Raw genomic sequence first — 19,327 nt, forward strand, 5'->3', positions numbered from 1 at the left:
TAAGTTGTATTTCCAAATATCATGATTACCATTTGAATGTAGTTGGTATGGAGCTTCGTGAGTGTCTGCTTCGTTTATTATGCATCACGTTCAGCTCCTTGTTATTTGCCTCCTAGTTATCATAGTAAAACTCTACTCCTCTACTCCGAGGAGCCCCTACCATCCGTATCGTCACTTTCCGGCCCAGCACTCTTCATGCTCGTTCGTTTAAAGCATTCTACATTGGGCAAATGAATCTTGGAAGGCCAAAGCTACTGAATTTAGCGAGTTTGTGGAGGCGTTCCCACCGGTCAGCCAGGTGGAGTTCCACACACCCGATGACTGCACAACTCCTATAAGGCAGCAATATGCTGCAAACCCAGACGGCCACTCTTCTCACCCCTCGTCCCTTTGCTGTTCTGGATAATGAGGTCAATAGTCACCTAGGCAACTGCAAAACAAACTGAAATGGAGAAAGGCCTTCCGGCTGGTGACTAGCCGAGGTCCACCTGGCCCCAATAAGCTGCTGAACAAGAAGGGCTGCCAGAAATTTCCCCCTAGGGAATTTGGTGGAGACGAAGACCTGCTCACTGGACAACGGTTCCTCCCAGGATACCCCCAAGCTGAAGAAGCGGGCTCTGAGCCACCACCTTTCACCCTCCTTTTCCCCACCCTGGCCTGCTGAAGGTGCGCGTCAGGATGTGGACTACTGAGCCCTAAAGAAATAAGTCCTTCCACTTTGACCCCACGGAGGATTGCCTGTGCGGATCTTCAACGAGTCTACCAGTGTCTAGACACGGGAGCAGTTCTGTCTGGCACAGCAGCTCCCTCAAGGAAGACAAGAGTGAGGAGAAAGGAAACTCAAGTCTGACCATTCTGTCCTGGGAGACAAGAGGAGGATCTCATCTCTCATCTTTCCAAGCAAGGCAACGAGACTTTCTCTCATCTTTCCAAGCAAGGCAAGGAGACTTTTTCTCATGAGGAAACAAAAAGAAGTTGGAAGGAACGAAACCAGCCTGGAAGGTGAATTCCTAAGGATTGCCCATTGAAACTGACAAAATGGCCCTTGTTTGATGAGAGGAATGAGCAGAGCATTGATGTGGTCAAAAAGGACTCGAGTGAGACTTTCCCAGCATGTTTCTACCAAAGCTTTGTCTAAGTTTTGCAAAACACTCTCCTAATAAGCAGATGTTTGGCTCTTCAGAAAGTCAACATGCAAAATGCCTTGAGCGTCCCATAACACTGATGCCATGAAGTTGCCTTTGGTCTGCCCTCCTTTTCCTTTGACTGGACCACTGCCATCTCTTGGTAGCCATCGCTTTGATGACGCTTTGTCTTCAGGATCATATTGGCAAAGGCATGTTCCAAATTCCGGTTACAATTTGTCAAACAGGTGCCCCAGAATCGTGATCCCTCCTGTTGAAAATTTCCACTGATAGCTCTCGTCGTCACTGCAGCTGATCTGGGCACAATGGTTTTCACAGCCACTGCAGGATTCATCTTCCACATCTTCTCATCTCTTCTTGAAACAAGCCATACCTCCGTAAAGAGTTGATTTCTTTGGGCTAGTGTCCTTAGAAGCTTTTCTTCAAACATCAATGATTTCTTCATTCTTCCACCCAAGCTTCACCGTCAATTGGATGTTTGCCCTTGCTGCAACTTTAGCGGAATTCAAGTTGCACTGATAGGAGGCCTTTTCAGTGGATGTCTCATCCTTCTTAGTGCCTCCAATGAGATCCAGTTCAGAAAGGTTGTAAGAACTTAGTACATGTTTATTTTAGTGAAAACGAATTGAAATACATGCATAGATTTCTCACCATGTACATTTTCTGTGAACTTTCGGAAGACCCCCTGTACTGAATATTGCCCAAATCCTGGGAGAGAAGTGGATGCGGTCCACTTCCTGTCTTCAGTTTGCCCACAGTGGAGGAGTGCACAGAGCAGGGAAAGGCAACCCCAGAGAGAGGCATGCCCTCCAGCATGCAGCAGACTGCTGGCCCAGTCCTGGCTCCATGGGCTGCTGTGTGGGCCCAGCAAGCTGACCAACCTCCCTGAACCTTAATTTAATCCTAGGTAGCCCAATTCCACTCGCTATTATAGGACTGCTGTGCAGGGACAGTCAATTAACTTAAGAAAAGGAACCTAGCTCCAAGGTTGGCAACCGGGAATTCCAGTTGATTCCATGGGCGGACCCCCTGAGGAATTCCCAAGCTGAAGTCTCGTGGAAGATGAGGTTCAGTGTGACTAGACTGAAGCACCAATCCAATGAAGGGGAAGTCCCACCCACTCTGCCCTGTGCCTGTATAAAGGTGAGGCGGGGCAGCCACGCCACTCATTGAAGCCGCCAGTTGGGAGAGGAGCAGAGCCAGGCCGGTGCTCCCGAAGGCAGCAAGATGTTGCGAGCCACAGCTCCCTGCTGGTTCCCACCTGCATACCCAGAAGCTAAGAAGGTGGCCGAGGAGGCGGCCCACGAGGCAAGCCGCCATTTGGGAGAGGAGCAGAGCCAGGTCGGTGTTCCCGAAGGCAGCAAGATGTTGCGAGCCACAGCTCCCTGCTGGTTCCCACCTGCATGCCCAGAAGCCAAGAAGGTGGCCGAGGAGGCGGCCCTCGAGGCAAGCCGCCAGTTGGGAGAGGAGCAGAGCCAGGCCGGTGCTCCCGAAGGCAGCAAGATGTTGCGAGCCACAGCTCCCTGCTGGTTCCCACCTGCATAGCCAGAAGCTAAGAAGGTGGCCGAGGAGGCGCCCCACGAGGCAAGCCGCCATTTGGGAGTGGAGCAGAGCCAGGCCGGTGTTCCCGAAGGCAGCAAGATGTTGCGAGCCACAGCTCCCTGCTGGTTCCCTCCTGCATACCCAGAAGCCAAGAAGGTGGCCGAGGAGGCGGCCCTCGAGGCTCCAGAATTCCCACTGCCCTCTCATCAGCCTGCCCAGAGCTTCGGGCTCTGCGTGCCCCAGATGCACAACCAGGCCTCAGCACTCGTGGACATCCGGGCGGAGCCCCAGAATAGGGGTCCGGCGGTGCCCCCAGCGTGGCCCAAGATGGCGACGGAGGCGTGGTACTTCCCCGCGCAGAGGGGGTCGGCCTGCTGCTTGCCAGCCGCCCCAAGGCTGACAGAGAGGCCCTGTGGAGTCCGCATCTCAGCCCCCAGGGAGAGGAAGAGGATCGCCCACTTTCCCAGCCCCTGCTCGGTCGCAGGTCGCACCGACGCCATGAGAACCCGGGTGGCCGGCAGCAGCCAACGCTCCAATGGCTCCAGGGTCGGCACACAGCCACGGAAGACTGGTCGCAACAGACGGGGGAGGGCATGCAAGACCTCCACCACACTCAGCTCTAAGCGAATCGTCCGTCGTCCATCCTTACCGACTTGGAAGAAACCCATTATCCTCCGAAGGTCTCGCTGCCAAGTCCCCACCGTCATCCGCCGAGGCTATCTCCAACTGTTCACCAAAGAGTGTCTCAAGTTCTGCGCCTCCAAGCAGGAGGCCGAGGAGAAGGCGCTGAACGAGGAGAAGGTGGCCTACGACTGCAGCCCCAACAAGAACATCTACCTGAATGTGGTCCTGAACACCCTCAAGAGACTGAAGGGCCTGACCCCCAGCTCCATGCCGGGCCTCAGCAGGGCCGCCCTGTACAGCCGCCTCCAGGAGTTCCTGCTCACCCAGGACCAGCTCAAGGAGAACGGCTACCCCTTCCCGCACCCCGAGCGGCCCGGAGGCGCCGTCCTCTTCACTGGCCAGGGGAAGGGGCCCGGCGACTCCTCCTGCAGGGTCTGCTGCCGTTGTGGCACCGACTACCTGGTGTCCTCCTCGGGCCGCTGTCTACGCGACCAGTTGTGTTATTATCTCTGGGGGCGGGTCCGCTCCAGCCAAGTGGCTGCAGGCCGGGTTAGCCAGTACACCTGCTGTGCAGCTGCTCCTGGCTCAGTGGGCTGCCAGGTGGCAAAGCAGCACGTGCGGGACGGCCGCAAGGAGAGCCTCCATGGCTTCGTGAAGACCTTCAAGAAAGAGTTTTCCACAGACGCTTATCCAGGAATCTACGCCTTGGACTGTGAGATGTGCTACACCACGCATGGCCTGGAGCTGACCCGCGTCACCGTGGTGGACGCCGACATGCAAGTGGTGTACGACACCTTCGTCAAGCCCGACAACGAGATCGTGGACTACAACACCAGGTTTTCCGGAGTGACCGAGGCCGACGTCGCCAAGACGAGCGTCACGTTGCCCGAAGTCCAAGCCATCCTGCTGAGCTTTTTCAGCGCCCAAACCATCCTCATCGGGCACAGCCTGGAGAGCGATCTGCTGGCCCTCAAGCTGATCCACAGCACCGTGGTGGACACGGCCGTGCTCTTCCCGCACTACCTGGGTTTCCCCTACAAGCGTTCCCTCAGGAATCTCGCGGCCGACTACCTGGGACAGATCATCCAGGACAGCCAGGACGGCCACAACTCCAGCGAGGACGCAAACGCCTGCCTGCAGCTGGCGATGTGGAAGGTTCGACAGCGCGCCCAGATCCAGCCACGCCACCGGTCCGCCTCTCCCGCCGCCCTGGCCTGTCCTGAGCCCCAGGCCTCTTCCCAAACTGCCATCGATCCCGAGAGCTAGCCCTGTCCACCTCGCCGCAAAGCGAAAGAAACTGGAGCAGCCGGCGGCAGGAGAGGGCCAAAAGCCAAGACTAACCCCGACCCCGGACTCCCAGTCCCCCGGAGTCCCTGCCGCGGGCCGTCGTCCCTGTCCCCATCCCTCTGCCCCTCCCAGACCTCTGTCCTTCCACCAATGGGCTCCCCGAGGCCCCAGCCGCCACTCCCAGTCCCCGGAGACCCTGCCGCCACCCCTGGTGCCTGTGCCCATCCCTCTGCCCCTCCCAGACCTCTGGCCTTCCACCACTAGCGTCCCCCAGCCCACCTGGACTTCCCCGGCCTCTGGCAACAAGGCCAGCCCCCAGGCCCACCAGCCTCCTGATCGTCTTCGTTCTTGGGCCTCTTCCCCTTCTGTGGGGCTGTCTGAACCTCCCCTCCCCCACCCGATTTTTCCCCCGCCCCCGGGGCAGGCGCAGAATAAATGTCTGTATGAAGTTAAAAATTAAAAATAAAAAAAAAGCTAAAAACAACTGAAAGTCCTTTGCTTTTGAATGCGCGCTTACCTGGTTTTCTCTAGAGGCACCACTGTGAGGTGGCTCAAGCCCTTAGGCTCTGGAGTTAGACATCTGGGTTCCCATTCCAATTCCACCACTTACTAGCTTTGTCATATTGGACGCATAACTTTTTTGCGCTTCTACTTCTTGATCTTTCAAGTGTCATCAGAAGATAATTAGACACCCACACAATAGCAATGGGAGATTTTAACACCCCACCGTCAACATGAAACAGATCAACGAGACAGAAAGTTGAAAAGGATATCCAGGAACTGAACTTAGCTCTGCACCAAGCAGACCGAATAGACATCTACATTAACTCTCCACCCCAAATCAACAGAATATACATTCTTCTCAGCACCACATCACACTTATTCCAAAACTGACCACATAGTTGGAAGGAAAGCACTCCTCCGCAAATGCAAAAGAACAGAAATTACAACCAACCGTCTCTCAGACCACAGGGCAGTCAAACTGGACCTCAGGATGAAGAAACTCACTCAAAACCGCTCAACTACACGGAAACGGAGCAATCTGCTCCTGAGTGACTACTGGGTACATAGCGAAATGAAGACAGAATAAAGATGTTCTTTGAAACCAATGAGAACAAAGACACAACATACCAGAATCTCTGGGATACATTGAAAGCAGTGTGTAGAGGGAAACATAGCATTAAATGCCCACAAGAGAAAGCAGGAAAGATCTAAAATGGACACCCTCACGTCCCAATTCAAAGAACCAGGGAAGCAAGAGCAAACACAATGTCTGAATCAGTCAGTCAACTTCCAACAGGGCTCCAAGAGAGAATGAACCGCCATGCCTCTTTAAATCCACGTTTCTATTTGGAATCTTCAATGAGAGATGAGACACTAAGCAGCTAGTTTTGGTGGAATGGCTGATTTTGTCAATGTTTTCGGTGTGTGAGTGTGTGTGTGTGTGTGTATGTATAGATAACTAAATTAAACTGATAATCTGGATGCTTACATTTCCATTCATTTAATTTGTGTATGTGAGCCCACGCACACGTATATACACACACACTAACACTTCCAGAACACTGACTTAGTGAAGAACTGGATTTCCAGTGTGTCAGACAAATTTCAGAAAGCGCTGAAGAAGGGCATTTCTGATGGATTTCACCGTTCCTGGAATTTTACTTTCCTCTATAACTTAGAGTTCTTCTCTGGAGATTTAATAGATAAAAGTCTTTTGCAGTGTACGTTATTTCATTTTATTTTTATAATTTATTTAAATTGTCATTTTAAATTGACAAATAAAAATGATATATATTTATGGTGTACAACATGAAGTTTCACATATGCATACATTGTGGAATGACACAAAAATCAAGCTAATTAACACATTCGTTTCCTCACATACTGATTTTATGGTGATGAGAACATGTTTCAAATCTACTCTGATAGCACATTTCAAGTATACAGTCCATAGTTACCCACTGTAGTTGCCGTGCTGTTCAACATATCTCTAGAACTATTCGTATCTGAAATTTTGTATCATTAGACTAACATCTCCCAATCCCTCCCCGGCCCCTGCCTCGGGTAAGCAGCGTTCTGCTCTCTACGACTCTGAGTTCCACTTTTTTACATTGCACATAGAAGTGAGATCGTGCAGTATTTGTATTTCTGTGTTTGCTTTTTAAAACTTTATGATGTATTGATGTATTTTTTCAGACAGTGTCGGAGTCTGTCACCAAGGCTGGAGTACAGTGACACAAACACGGCTCACCACGGCCTCCACCTCCCGGGGTCAAGAGATCCTCCCACTTCAGCCTCCTGAGTAGCTAGGACTACAGGCGTCCAACACCACACCTGGCTAATTTTTGTATTTTTTGTAGAGATGGTTGATCTCCAACTCCTGGGCTCAACTCTTCCTCCTCCCTTCTCCTCCCAAAGTCCTGGGATTACAGGCCTGAGCCACTGTGTCTGGCCTTTGCTTTATTTCACACAGTAGAACATCCTCTAGGCTCATTCATGTTGCTAACGATAAGATTTCTTTCTTTTTCAAGGCTGAATAGGATTCTATTGGATATATGTACCTATATATATAGATAGATAGATAGATATACATTTATTATTATTGTTTTGGGGGGGATATGGTTTCGCTCGTGTTCCCCAGGCTGGAGTGCAGTGGCAAGATTTCGGCTCACCACAACCTCTGCCTCCCAGGCTGAAGTGATTCTCCTGCCTCAGCTGAGATTAAAGGCATGTCCCATCATGTGCGGCCAATTTTGTGTTTCTAGGAGAGATGGGTTTTCACCATGTTGGCCAGGCTGGTCTCGAACTCCAACAATTCTCCTTCAACTATTTATTGGATACATATATTTATGTGTGAGAAACAAGATTTTCAAGAGTGAAAGATTTAAAAACGACTTAATTGTACATCAGTAAGAGGCTGGCTAACTAAATCAGAGTACGTTCATCCTTACAGAAGAATACTATGCAGCTAGAACAAAACCAAATGGAGGAAACTCTTCCAAATGGTAACTTGGAATGATGTTCAAGACTTATTGTAAAATAAGTTTACAGTAAGGTGTAAGGTACCTTATGGCAAAATTCTCTCAGAAATGTGTGTGTGTGGATTTCAAGTCATCCCAGTCCTAGAACATTGTGCTCTTTAGAGATGCCATACCTGTCTTTCCCTTTGTAATATCAAAGCAGTAATATCTTCTCTGGAGGCTTGTTGGGTGAATTTAATGGAAGAAAGTTAAGGAGGTACCAGAACCATTGCTGTTTCCCCTCCATAGCCCTGCCACCCACTAAAGAAAGTTGGATGAGATTACTTAATGATTTCCCATTAAGTTGTATTTCCAAATATCATGATTACCATTTGAATGTAGTTGGTATGGAGCTTCGTGAGTGTCTGCTTCGTTTATTATGCATCACGTTCAGCTCCTTGTTATTTGCCTCCTAGTTATCATAGTAAAACTCTACTCCTCTACTCCGAGGAGCCCCTACCATCCGTATCGTCACTTTCCGGCCCAGCACTCTTCATGCTCGTTCGTTTAAAGCATTCTACATTGGGCAAATGAATCTTGGAAGGCCAAAGCTACTGAATTTAGCGAGTTTGTGGAGGCGTTCCCACCGGTCAGCCAGGTGGAGTTCCACACACCCGATGACTGCACAACTCCTATAAGGCAGCAATATGCTGCAAACCCAGACGGCCACTCTTCTCACCCCTCGTCCCTTTGCTGTTCTGGATAATGAGGTCAATAGTCACCTAGGCAACTGCAAAACAAACTGAAATGGAGAAAGGCCTTCCGGCTGGTGACTAGCCGAGGTCCACCTGGCCCCAATAAGCTGCTGAACAAGAAGGGCTGCCAGAAATTTCCCCCTAGGGAATTTGGTGGAGACGAAGAGCTGCTCACTGGACAACGGTTCCTCCCAGGATACCCCCAAGCTGAAGAAGCGGGCTCTGAGCCACCCCCTTTCACCCTCCTTTTCCCCACCCTGGCCTGCTGAAGGTGCGCGTCAGGATGCGGACTACTGAGCCCTAAAGAAATAAGTCCTTCCACTTTGACCCCACGGAGGATTGCCTGTGCGGATCTTCAACGAGTCTACCAGTGTCTAGACACGGGAGCAGTTCTGTCTGGCACAGCAGCTCCCTCAAGGAAGACAAGAGTGAGGAGAAAGGAAACTCAAGTCTGACCATTCTGTCCTGGGAGACAAGAGGAGGATCTCATCTCTCATCTTTCCAAGCAAGGCAACGAGACTTTCTCTCATCTTTCCAAGCAAGGCAAGGAGACTTTCTCTCATGAGGAAACTAAAAGAAGTTGGAAGGAATGAAACCAGCCTGGAAGGTGAATTCCTAAGGATTGCCCATTGAAACTGACAAAATGGCCCTTGTTTGATGAGAGGAATGAGCAGAGCATTGATGTGGTCAAAAAGGACTCGAGTGAGACTTTCCCAGCATGTTTCTACCAAAGCTTTGTCTAAGTTTCGCAAAACACTCTCCTAATAAGCAGATGTTTGGCTCTTCAGAAAGTCAACATGCAAAATGCCTTGAGCGTCCCATAACACTGATGCCATGATGTTGCCTTTGGTCTGCCCTCCTTTTCCTTTGACTGGACCACTGCCATCTCTTGGTAGCCATCGCTTTGATGACGCTTTGTCTTCAGGATCATATTGGCGAAGCCATGTTCCAAATTCCGGTTACAATTTGTCAAACAGGTGCCCCAGGATCGTGATCCCTCCTGTTGAAAATTTCCACTGATAGCTCTCGTCGTCACTGCAGCTGATCTGGGCACAATGGTTTTCACAGCCACTGCAGGATTCATCTTCCACATCTTCTCATCTCTTCTTGAAACAAGCCATACCTCCGTAAAGAGTTGATTTCTTTGGGCTAGTGTCCTTAGAAGCTTTTCTTCAAACATCAATGATTTCTTCATTCTTCCACCCAAGCTTCACCGTCAATTGGATGTTTGCTCTTGCTGCAATTTTAGCGGAATTCAAGTTGCACTGATAGGAGGCCTTTTCAGTGGATGTCTCATCCTTCTTAGTGCCTCCAATGAGATCCAGTTCAGAAAGGTTGTAAGAAGTTAGTACATGTTTATTTTAGTGAAAACGAATTGAAATCCATGCATAGATTTCTCACCATGTACATTTTCTATGAACTTTCGGAAGACCCCCTGTACTGAATATTGCCCAAATCCTGGGAGAGAAGTGGATGCGGTCCACTTCCTGTCTTCAGTTTGCCCACAGTGGAGGAGTGCACAGAGCAGGGAAAGGCAACCCCAGAGAGAGGCATGCCCTCCAGCATGCAGCAGACTGCTGGCCCAGTCCTGGCTCCATGGGCTGCTGTGTGGGCCCAGCAAGCTGACCAACCTCCCTGAACCTTAATTTAATCCTAGGTAGCCCAATTCCACTCGCTATTATAGGACTGCTGTGCAGGGACAGTCAATTAACTTAAGAAAAGGAACCTAGCTCCAAGGTTGCCAACCGGGAATTCCAGTTGATTCCATGGGCGGACCCCCTGAGGAATTCCCAAGCTGAAGTCTCGTGGAAGATGAGGTTCAGTGTGACTAGACTGAAGCACCAATCCAATGAAGGGGAAGTCCCACCCACTCTGCCCTGTGCCTGTATAAAGGTGAGGCGGGGCGGCCGCGCCACTCATTGAAGCCGCCAGTTGGGAGAGGAGCAGAGCCAGGCTGGTGCTCCCGAAGGCAGCAAGATGTTGCGAGCCACAGCTCCCTGCTGGTTCCCACCTGCATACCCAGAAGCTAAGAAGGTGGCCGAGGAGGCGGCCCACGAGGCAAGCCGCCATTTGGGAGAGGAGCAGAGCCAGGTCGGTGTTCCCGAAGGCAGCAAGATGTTGCGAGCCACAGCTCCCTGCTGGTTCCCACCTGCATGCCCAGAAGCCAAGAAGGTGGCCGAGGAGGCGGCCCTCGAGGCAAGCCGCCAGTTGGGAGAGGAGCAGAGCCAGGCCGGTGCTCCCGAAGGCAGCAAGATGTTGCGAGCCACAGCTCCCTGCTGGTTCCCACCTGCATACCCAGAAGCTAAGAAGGTGGCCGAGGAGGCGCCCCACGAGGCAAGCCACCATTTGGGAGTGGAGCAGAGCCAGGTCGGTGTTCCCGAAGGCAGCAAGATGTTGCGAGAAACAGCTCCCTGCTGGTTCCCTCCTGCATACCCAGAAGCCAAGAAGGTGGCCGAGGAGGCGGCCCTCGAGGCTCCAGAATTCCCACTGCCCTCTCATCAGCCTGCCCAGAGCTTCGGGCTCTGCGGGCCCCAGATGCACAACCAGGCCTCAGCACTCGTGGACATCCGGGCGGAGCCCCAGAATAGGGGTCCGGCGGTGCCCCCAGCGTGGCCCAAGATGGCGACGGAGGCGTGGTACTTCCCCGCGCAGAGGGGGTCGGCCTGCTGCTTGCCAGCCGCCCCAAGGCTGACAGAGAGGCCCTGTGGAGTCCGCATCTCAGCCCCCAGGGAGAGGAAGAGGATCGCCCACTTTCCCAGCCCCTGCTTGGTCGCAGGTCGCACCGATGCCAAGAGAACCCGGGTGGCCGGCAGCAGCCAACGCTCCAATGGCTCCAGGGTCGGCACACAGCCACGGAAGACTGGTCGCAACAGACGGGGGAGGGCATGCAAGACCTCCACCACACTCAGCTCTAAGCGAATCGTCCGTCGTCCATCCTTACCGACTTGGAAGAAACCCATTATCCTCCGAAGGTCTCGCTGCCAAGTCCCCACCGTCATCCGCCGAGGCTATCTCCAACTGTTCACCAAAGAGTGTCTCAAGTTCTGCGCCTCCAAGCAGGAGGCCGAGGAGAAGGCGCTGAACGAGGAGAAGGTGGCCTACGACTGCAGCCCCAACAAGAACATGTACCTGAATGTGGTCCTGAACACCCTCAAGAGACTGAAGGGCCTGACCCCCAGCTCCATGCCGGGCCTCAGCAGGGCCGCCCTGTACAGCCGCCTCCAGGAGTTCCTGCTCACCCAGGACCAGCTCAAGGAGAACGGCTACCCCTTCCCGCACCCCGAGCGGCCCGGAGGTGCCGTCCTCTTCACTGGCCAGGGGAAGGGGCCCGGCGACTCCTCCTGCAGGGTCTGCTGCCGTTGTGGCACCGACTACCTGGTGTCCTCCTCGGGCCGCTGTCTACGCGACCAGTTGTGTTATTATCACTGGGGGCGGGTCCGCTCCAGCCAAGTGGCTGCAGGCCGGGTTAGCCAGTACACCTGCTGTGCAGCTGCTCCTGGCTCAGTGGGCTGCCAGGTGGCAAAGCAGCACGTGCGGGACGGCCGCAAGGAGAGCCTCCATGGCTTCGTGAAGACCTTCAAGAAAGAGTTTTCCACAGACGCTTATCCAGGAATCTACGCCTTGGACTGTGAGATGTGCTACACCACGCATGGCCTGGAGCTGACCCGCGTCACCGTGGTGGACGCCGACATGCAAGTGGTGTACGACACCTTCGTCAAGCCCGACAACGAGATCGTGGACTACAACACCAGGTTTTCCGGAGTGACCGAGGCCGACGTCGCCAAGACGAGCGTCACGTTGCCCGAAGTCCAAGCCATCCTGCTGAGCTTTTTCAGCGCCCAAACCATCCTCATCGGGCACAGCCTGGAGAGCGATCTGCTGGCCCTCAAGCTGATCCACAGCACCGTGGTGGACACGGCCGTGCTCTTCCCGCACTACCTGGGTTTCCCCTACAAGCGTTCCCTCAGGAATCTCGTGGCCGACTACCTGGGACAGATCATCCAGGACAGCCAGGACGGCCACAACTCCAGCGAGGACGCAAACGCCTGCCTGCAGCTGGCGATGTGGAAGGTTCGACAGCGCGCCCAGATCCAGCCACGCCACCGGTCCGCCTCTCCCGCCGCCCTGGCCTGTCCTGAGCCCCAGGCCTCTTCCCAAACTGCCATCGATCCCGAGAGCTAGCCCTGTCCACCTCGCCGCAAAGCGAAAGAAACTGGAGCAGCCGGCGGCAGGAGAGGGCCAAAAGCCAAGACTAACCCCGACCCCGGACTCCCAGTCCCCCGGAGTCCCTGCCGCGGGCCGTCGTCCCTGTCCCCATCCCTCTGCCCCTCCCAGACCTCTGTCCTTCCACCAATGGGCTCCCCGAGGCCCCAGCCGCCACTCCCAGTCCCCGGAGACCCTGCCGCCACCCCTGGCGCCTGTGCCCATCCCTCTGCCCCTCCCAGACCTCTGGCCTTCCACCACTAGCCTCCCCCAGCCCACCTGGACTTCCCCGGCCTCTGGCAACAAGGCCAGCCCCCAGGCCCACCAGCCTCCTGATCGTCTTCGTTCTTGGGCCTCTTCCCCTTCTGTGGGGCTGTCTGAACCTCCCCTCCCCCACCCGATTTTTCCCCCGCCCCCGGGGCAGGCGCAGAATAAATGTCTGTATGAAGTTAAAAATTAAAAATAAAAAAAAAGCTAAAAACAACTGAAAGTCCTTTGCTTTTGAATGCGCGCTTACCTGGTTTTCTCTAGAGGCACCACTGTGAGGTGGCTCAAGCCCTTAGGCTCTGGAGTTAGACATCTGGGTTCCCATTCCAATTCCACCACTTACTAGCTTTGTCATATTGGACGCATAACTTTTTTGCGCTTCTACTTCTTGATCTTTCAAGTGTCATCAGAAGATAATTAGACACCCACACAATAGCAATGGGAGATTTTAACACCCCACCGTCAACATGAAACAGATCAACGAGACAGAAAGTTGAAAAGGATATCCAGGAACTGAACTTAGCTCTGCACCAAGCAGACCGAATAGACATCTACATTAACTCTCCACCCCAAATCAACAGAATATACATTCTTCTCAGCACCACATCACACTTATTCCAAAACTGACCACATAGTTGGAAGGAAAGCACTCCTCCGCAAATGCAAAAGAACAGAAATTACAACCAACCGTCTCTCAGACCACAGGGCAGTCAAACTGGACCTCAGGATGAAGAAACTCACTCAAAACCGCTCAACTACACGGAAACGGAGCAATCTGCTCCTGAGTGACTACTGGGTACATAGCGAAATGAAGACAGAATAAAGATGTTCTTTGAAACCAATGAGAACAAAGACACAACATACCAGAATCTCTGGGATACATTGAAAGCAGTGTGTAGAGGGAAACATAGCATTAAATGCCCACAAGAGAAAGCAGGAAAGATCTAAAATGGACACCCTCACGTCCCAATTCAAAGAACCAGGGAAGCAAGAGCAAACACAATGTCTGAATCAGTCAGTCAACTTCCAACAGGGCTCCAAGAGAGAATGAACCGCCATGCCTCTTTAAATCCACGTTTCTATTTGGAATCTTCAATGAGAGATGAGACACTAAGCAGCTAGTTTTGGTGGAATGGCTGATTTTGTCAATGTTTTCGGTGTGTGAGTGTGTGTGTGTGTGTGTATGTATAGATAACTAAATTAAACTGATAATCTGGATGCTTACATTTCCATTCATTTAATTTGTGTATGTGAGCCCACGCACACGTATATACACACACACTAACACTTCCAGAACACTGACTTAGTGAAGAACTGGATTTCCAGTGTGTCAGACAAATTTCAGAAAGCGCTGAAGAAGGGCATTTCTGATGGATTTCACCGTTCCTGGAATTTTACTTTCCTCTATAACTTAGAGTTCTTCTCTGGAGATTTAATAGATAAAAGTCTTTTGCAGTGTACGTTATTTCATTTTATTTTTATAATTTATTTAAATTGTCATTTTAAATTGACAAATAAAAATGATATATATTTATGGTGTACAACATGAAGTTTCACATATGCATACATTGTGGAATGACACAAAAATCAAGCTAATTAACACATTCGTTTCCTCACATACTGATTTTATGGTGATGAGAACATGTTTCAAATCTACTCTGATAGCACATTTCAAGTATACAGTCCATAGTTACCCACTGTAGTTGCCGTGCTGTTCAACATATCTCTAGAACTATTCGTATCTGAAATTTTGTATCATTAGACTAACATCTCCCAATCCCTCCCCGGCCCCTGCCTCGGGTAAGCAGCGTTCTGCTCTCTACGACTCTGAGTTCCACTTTTTTACATTGCACATAGAAGTGAGATCGTGCAGTATTTGTATTTCTGTGTTTGCTTTTTAAAACTTTATGATGTATTGATGTATTTTTTCAGACAGTGTCGGAGTCTGTCACCAAGGCTGGAGTACAGTGACACAAACACGGCTCACCACGGCCTCCACCTCCCGGGGTCAAGAGATCCTCCCACTTCAGCCTCCTGAGTAGCTAGGACTACAGGCGTCCAACACCACACCTGGCTAATTTTTGTATTTTTTGTAGAGATGGTTGATCTCCAACTCCTGGGCTCAACTCTTCCTCCTCCCTTCTCCTCCCAAAGTCCTGGGATTACAGGCCTGAGCCACTGTGTCTGGCCTTTGCTTTATTTCACACAGTAGAACATCCTCTAGGCTCATTCATGTTGCTAACGATAAGATTTCTTTCTTTTTCAAGGCTGAATAGGATTCTATTGGATATATGTACCTATATATATAGATAGATAGATAGATATACATTTATTATTATTGTTTTGGGGGGGATATGGTTTCGCTCGTGTTCCCCAGGCTGGAGTGCAGTGGCAAGATTTCGGCTCACCACAACCTCTGCCTCCCAGGCTGAAGTGATTCTCCTGCCTCAGCTGAGATTAAAGGCATGTCCCATCATGTGCGGCCAATTTTGTGTTTCTAGGAGAGATGGGTTTTCACCATGTTGGCCAGGCTGGTCTCGAACTCCAACAATTCTCCTTCAACTATTTATTGGATACAAATATTTATGTGTGAGAAACAAGATTTTCAAGAGTGAAAGATTTAAAAACGACTTAATTGTACATCAGTAAGAGGCTGGCTAACTAAATCAGAGTACGTTCATCCTTACAGAAGAATACTATGCAGCTAGAACAAAACCAAATGGAGGAAACTCTTCCAAATGGTAACTTGGAATGATGTTCAAGACTTATTGTAAAATAAGTTTACAGTAAGGTGTAAGGTACCTTATGGCAAAATTGTCTCAGAAATGTGTGTGTGTGGATTTCAAGTCATCCCAGTCCTAGAACATTGTGCTCTTTAGAGATGCCATACCTGTCTTTCCCTTTGTAATATCAAAGCAGTAATATCTTCTCTGGAGGCTTGTTGGGTGAATTTAATGGAAGAAAGTTAAGGAGGTACCAGAACCATTGCTGTTTCCCCTCCATAGCCCTGCCACCCACTAAAGAAAGTTGGATGAGATTACTTAATGATTTCCCATTAAGTTGTATTTCCAAATATCATGATTACCATTTGAATGTAGTTGGTATGGAGCTTCGTGAGTGTGTGCTTCGTTTATTATGCATCACGTTCAGCTCCTTGTTATTTGCCTCCTAGTTATCATAGTAAAACTCTACTCCTCTACTCCGAGGAGCCCCTACCATCCGTATCGTCACTTTCCGGCCCAGCACTCTTCATGCTCGTTCGTTTAAAGCATTCTACATTGGGCAAATGAATCTTGGAAGGCAAAAGCTACTGAATTTAGCGAGTTTGTGGAGGCGTTCCCACCGATCAGCCAGGTGGAGTTCCACACACCCGATGACTGCACAACTCCTATAAGGCAGCAATATGCTGCAAACCCAGACGGCCACTCTTCTCACCCCTCGTCCCTTTGCTGTTCTGGATAATGAGGTCAATAGTCACCTAGGCAACTTGCAAAACTAACTGAAATGGAGAAAAGCCTACCGGCTGGTGACTAGCCGAGGTCCACCTGGCCCCAATAAGCTGCTGAACAAGAAGGGCTGCCAGAAATTTCCCCCTAGGGAATTTGGTGGAGACGAAGAGCTGCTCACTGGACAACGGTTCCTCCCAGGATACCCCCAAGCTGAAGAAGCGGGCTCTGAGCCACCCCCTTTCACCCTCCTTTTCCCCACCCTGGCCTGCTGAAGGTGCGCGTCAGGATGCGGACTACTGAGCCCTAAAGAAATAAGTCCTTCCACTTTGACCCCACGGAGGATTGCCTGTGCGGATCTTCAACGAGTCTACCAGTGTCTAGACACGGGAGCAGTTCTGTCTGGCACAGCAGCTCCCTCAAGGAAGACAAGAGTGAGGAGAAAGGAAACTCAAGTCTGACCATTCTGTCCTGGGAGACAAGAGGAGGATCTCATCTCTCATCTTTCCAAGCAAGGCAACGAGACTTTCTCTCATCTTTCCAAGCAAGGCAAGGAGACTTTCTCTCATGAGGAAACTAAAAGAAGTTGGAAGGAACGAAACCAGCCTGGAAGGTGAATTCCTAAGGATTGCCCATTGAAACTGACAAAATAGCCCTTGTTTGATGAGAGGAATGAGCAGAGCATTGATGTGGTCAAAAAGGACTCGAGTGAGACTTTCCCAGCATGTTTCTACCAAAGCTTTGTCTAAGTTTCGCAAAACACTCTCCTAATAAGCAGATGTTTGGCTCTTCAGAAAGTCAACATACAAAATGCCTTGAGCGTCCCATAACACTGATGCCATGATGTTGCCTTTGGTCTTCCCTCCTTTTCCTTTGACTGGACCACTGCCATCTCTTGGTAGCCATCGCTTTGATGACGCTTTGTCTTCAGGATCATATTGGCGAAGCCATGTTCCAAATTCCGGTTACAATTTGTCAAACAGGTGCCCCAGGATCGTGATCCCTCCTGTTGAAAATTTCCACTGATAGCTCTCGTCGTCACTGCAGCTGATCTGGGCACAATGGTTTTCACAGCCACTGCAGGATTCATCTTCCACATCTTCTCATCTCTTCTTGAAACAAGCCATACCTCCGTAAAGAGTTGATTTCTTTGGGCTAGTGTCCTTAGAAGCTTTTCTTCAAACATCAATGATTTCTTCATTCTTCCACCCAAGCTTCACCGTCAATTGGATGTTTGCTCTTGCTGCAATTTTAGCGGAATTCAAGTTGCACTGATAGGAGGCCTTTTCAGTGGATGTCTCATCCTTCTTAGTGCCTCCAATGAGATCCAGTTCAGAAAGGTTGTAAGAAGTTAGTACATGTTTATTTTAGTGAAAACGAATTGAAATCCATGCATAGATTTCTCACCATGTACATTTTCTATGAACTTTCGGAAGACCCCCTGTACTGAATATTGCCCAAATCCTGGGAGAGAAGTGGATGCGGTCCACTTCCTGTCTTCAGTTTGCCCACAGTGGAGGAGTGCACAGAGCAGGGAAAGGCAACCCCAGAGAGAGGCATGCCCTCCAGCATGCAGCAGACTGCTGGCCCAGTCCTGGCTCCATGGGCTGCTGTGTGGGCCCAGCAAGCTGACCAACCTCCCTGAACCTTAATTTAATCCTAGGTAGCCCAATTCCACTCGCTATTATAGGACTGCTGTGCAGGGACAGTCAATTAACTTAAGAAAAGGAACCTAGCTCCAAGGTTGGCAACCGGGAATTCCAGTTGATTCCATGGGCGGACCCCCTGAGGAATTCCCAAGCTGAAGTCTCGTGGAAGATGAGGTTCAGTGTGACTAGACTGAAGCACCAATCAAATGAAGGGGAAGTCCCACCCACTCTGCCCTGTGCCTGTATAAAGGTGAGGCGGGGCGGCCGCGCCACTCATTGAAGCCGCCAGTTGGGAGAGGAGCAGAGCCAGGCCGGTGCTCCCGAAGGCAGCAAGATGTTGCGAGCCACAGCTCCCTGCTGGTTCCCACCTGCATACCCAGAAGCTAAGAAGGTGGCCGAGGAGGCGGCCCACGAGGCAAGCCGCCATTTGGGAGAGGAGCAGAGCCAGGTCGGTGTTCCCGAAGGCAGCAAGATGTTGCGAGCCACAGCTCCCTGCTGGTTCCCACCTGCATGCCCAGAAGCCAAGAAGGTGGCCGAGGAGGCGGCCCTCGAGGCAAGCCGCCAGTTGGGAGAGGAGCAGAGCCAGGCCGGTGCTCCCGAAGGCAGCAAGATGTTGCGAGCCACAGCTCCCTGCTGGTTCCCACCTGCATACCCAGAAGCTAAGAAGGTGGCCGAGGAGGCGCCCCACGAGGCAAGCCGCCATTTGGGAGTGGAGCAGAGCCAGGTCGGTGTTCCCGAAGGCAGCAAGATGTTGCGAGCCACAGCTCCCTGCTGGTTCCCTCCTGCATACCCAGAAGCCAAGAAGGTGGCCGAGGAGGCGGCCCTCGAGGCTCCAGAATTCCCACTGCCCTCTCATCAGCCTGCCCAGAGCTTCGGGCTCTGCGGGCCCCAGATGCACAACCAGGCCTCAGCACTCGTGGACATCCGGGCGGAGCCCCAGAATAGGGGTCCGGCGGTGCCCCCAGCGTGGCCCAAGATGGCGACGTAGGCGTGGTACTTCCCCGCGCAGAGGGGGTCGGCCTGCTGCTTGCCAGCCGCCCCAAGGCTGACAGAGAGGCCCTGTGGAGTCCGCATCTCAGCCCCCAGGGAGAGGAAGAGGATCGCCCACTTTCCCAGCCCCTGCTTGGTCGCAGGTCGCACCGATGCCAAGAGAACCCGGGTGGCCGGCAGCAGCCAACGCTCCAATGGCTCCAGGGTCGGCACACAGCCACGGAAGACTGGTCGCAACAGACGGGGGAGGGCATGCAAGACCTCCACCACACTCAGCTCTAAGCGAATCGTCCGTCGTCCATCCTTACCGACTTGGAAGAAACCCATTATCCTCCGAAGGTCTCGCTGCCAAGTCCCCACCGTCATCCGCCGAGGCTATCTCCAACTGTTCACCAAAGAGTGTCTCAAGTTCTGCGCCTCCAAGCAGGAGGCCGAGGAGAAGGCGCTGAACGAGGA

The sequence above is a fragment of the Pongo abelii genome, chromosome 7 (genome assembly GCF_028885655.2).
Source record: "Pongo abelii isolate AG06213 chromosome 7, NHGRI_mPonAbe1-v2.0_pri, whole genome shotgun sequence".
In the NCBI taxonomy this organism is placed as follows: domain Eukaryota; kingdom Metazoa; phylum Chordata; class Mammalia; order Primates; family Hominidae; genus Pongo; species Pongo abelii.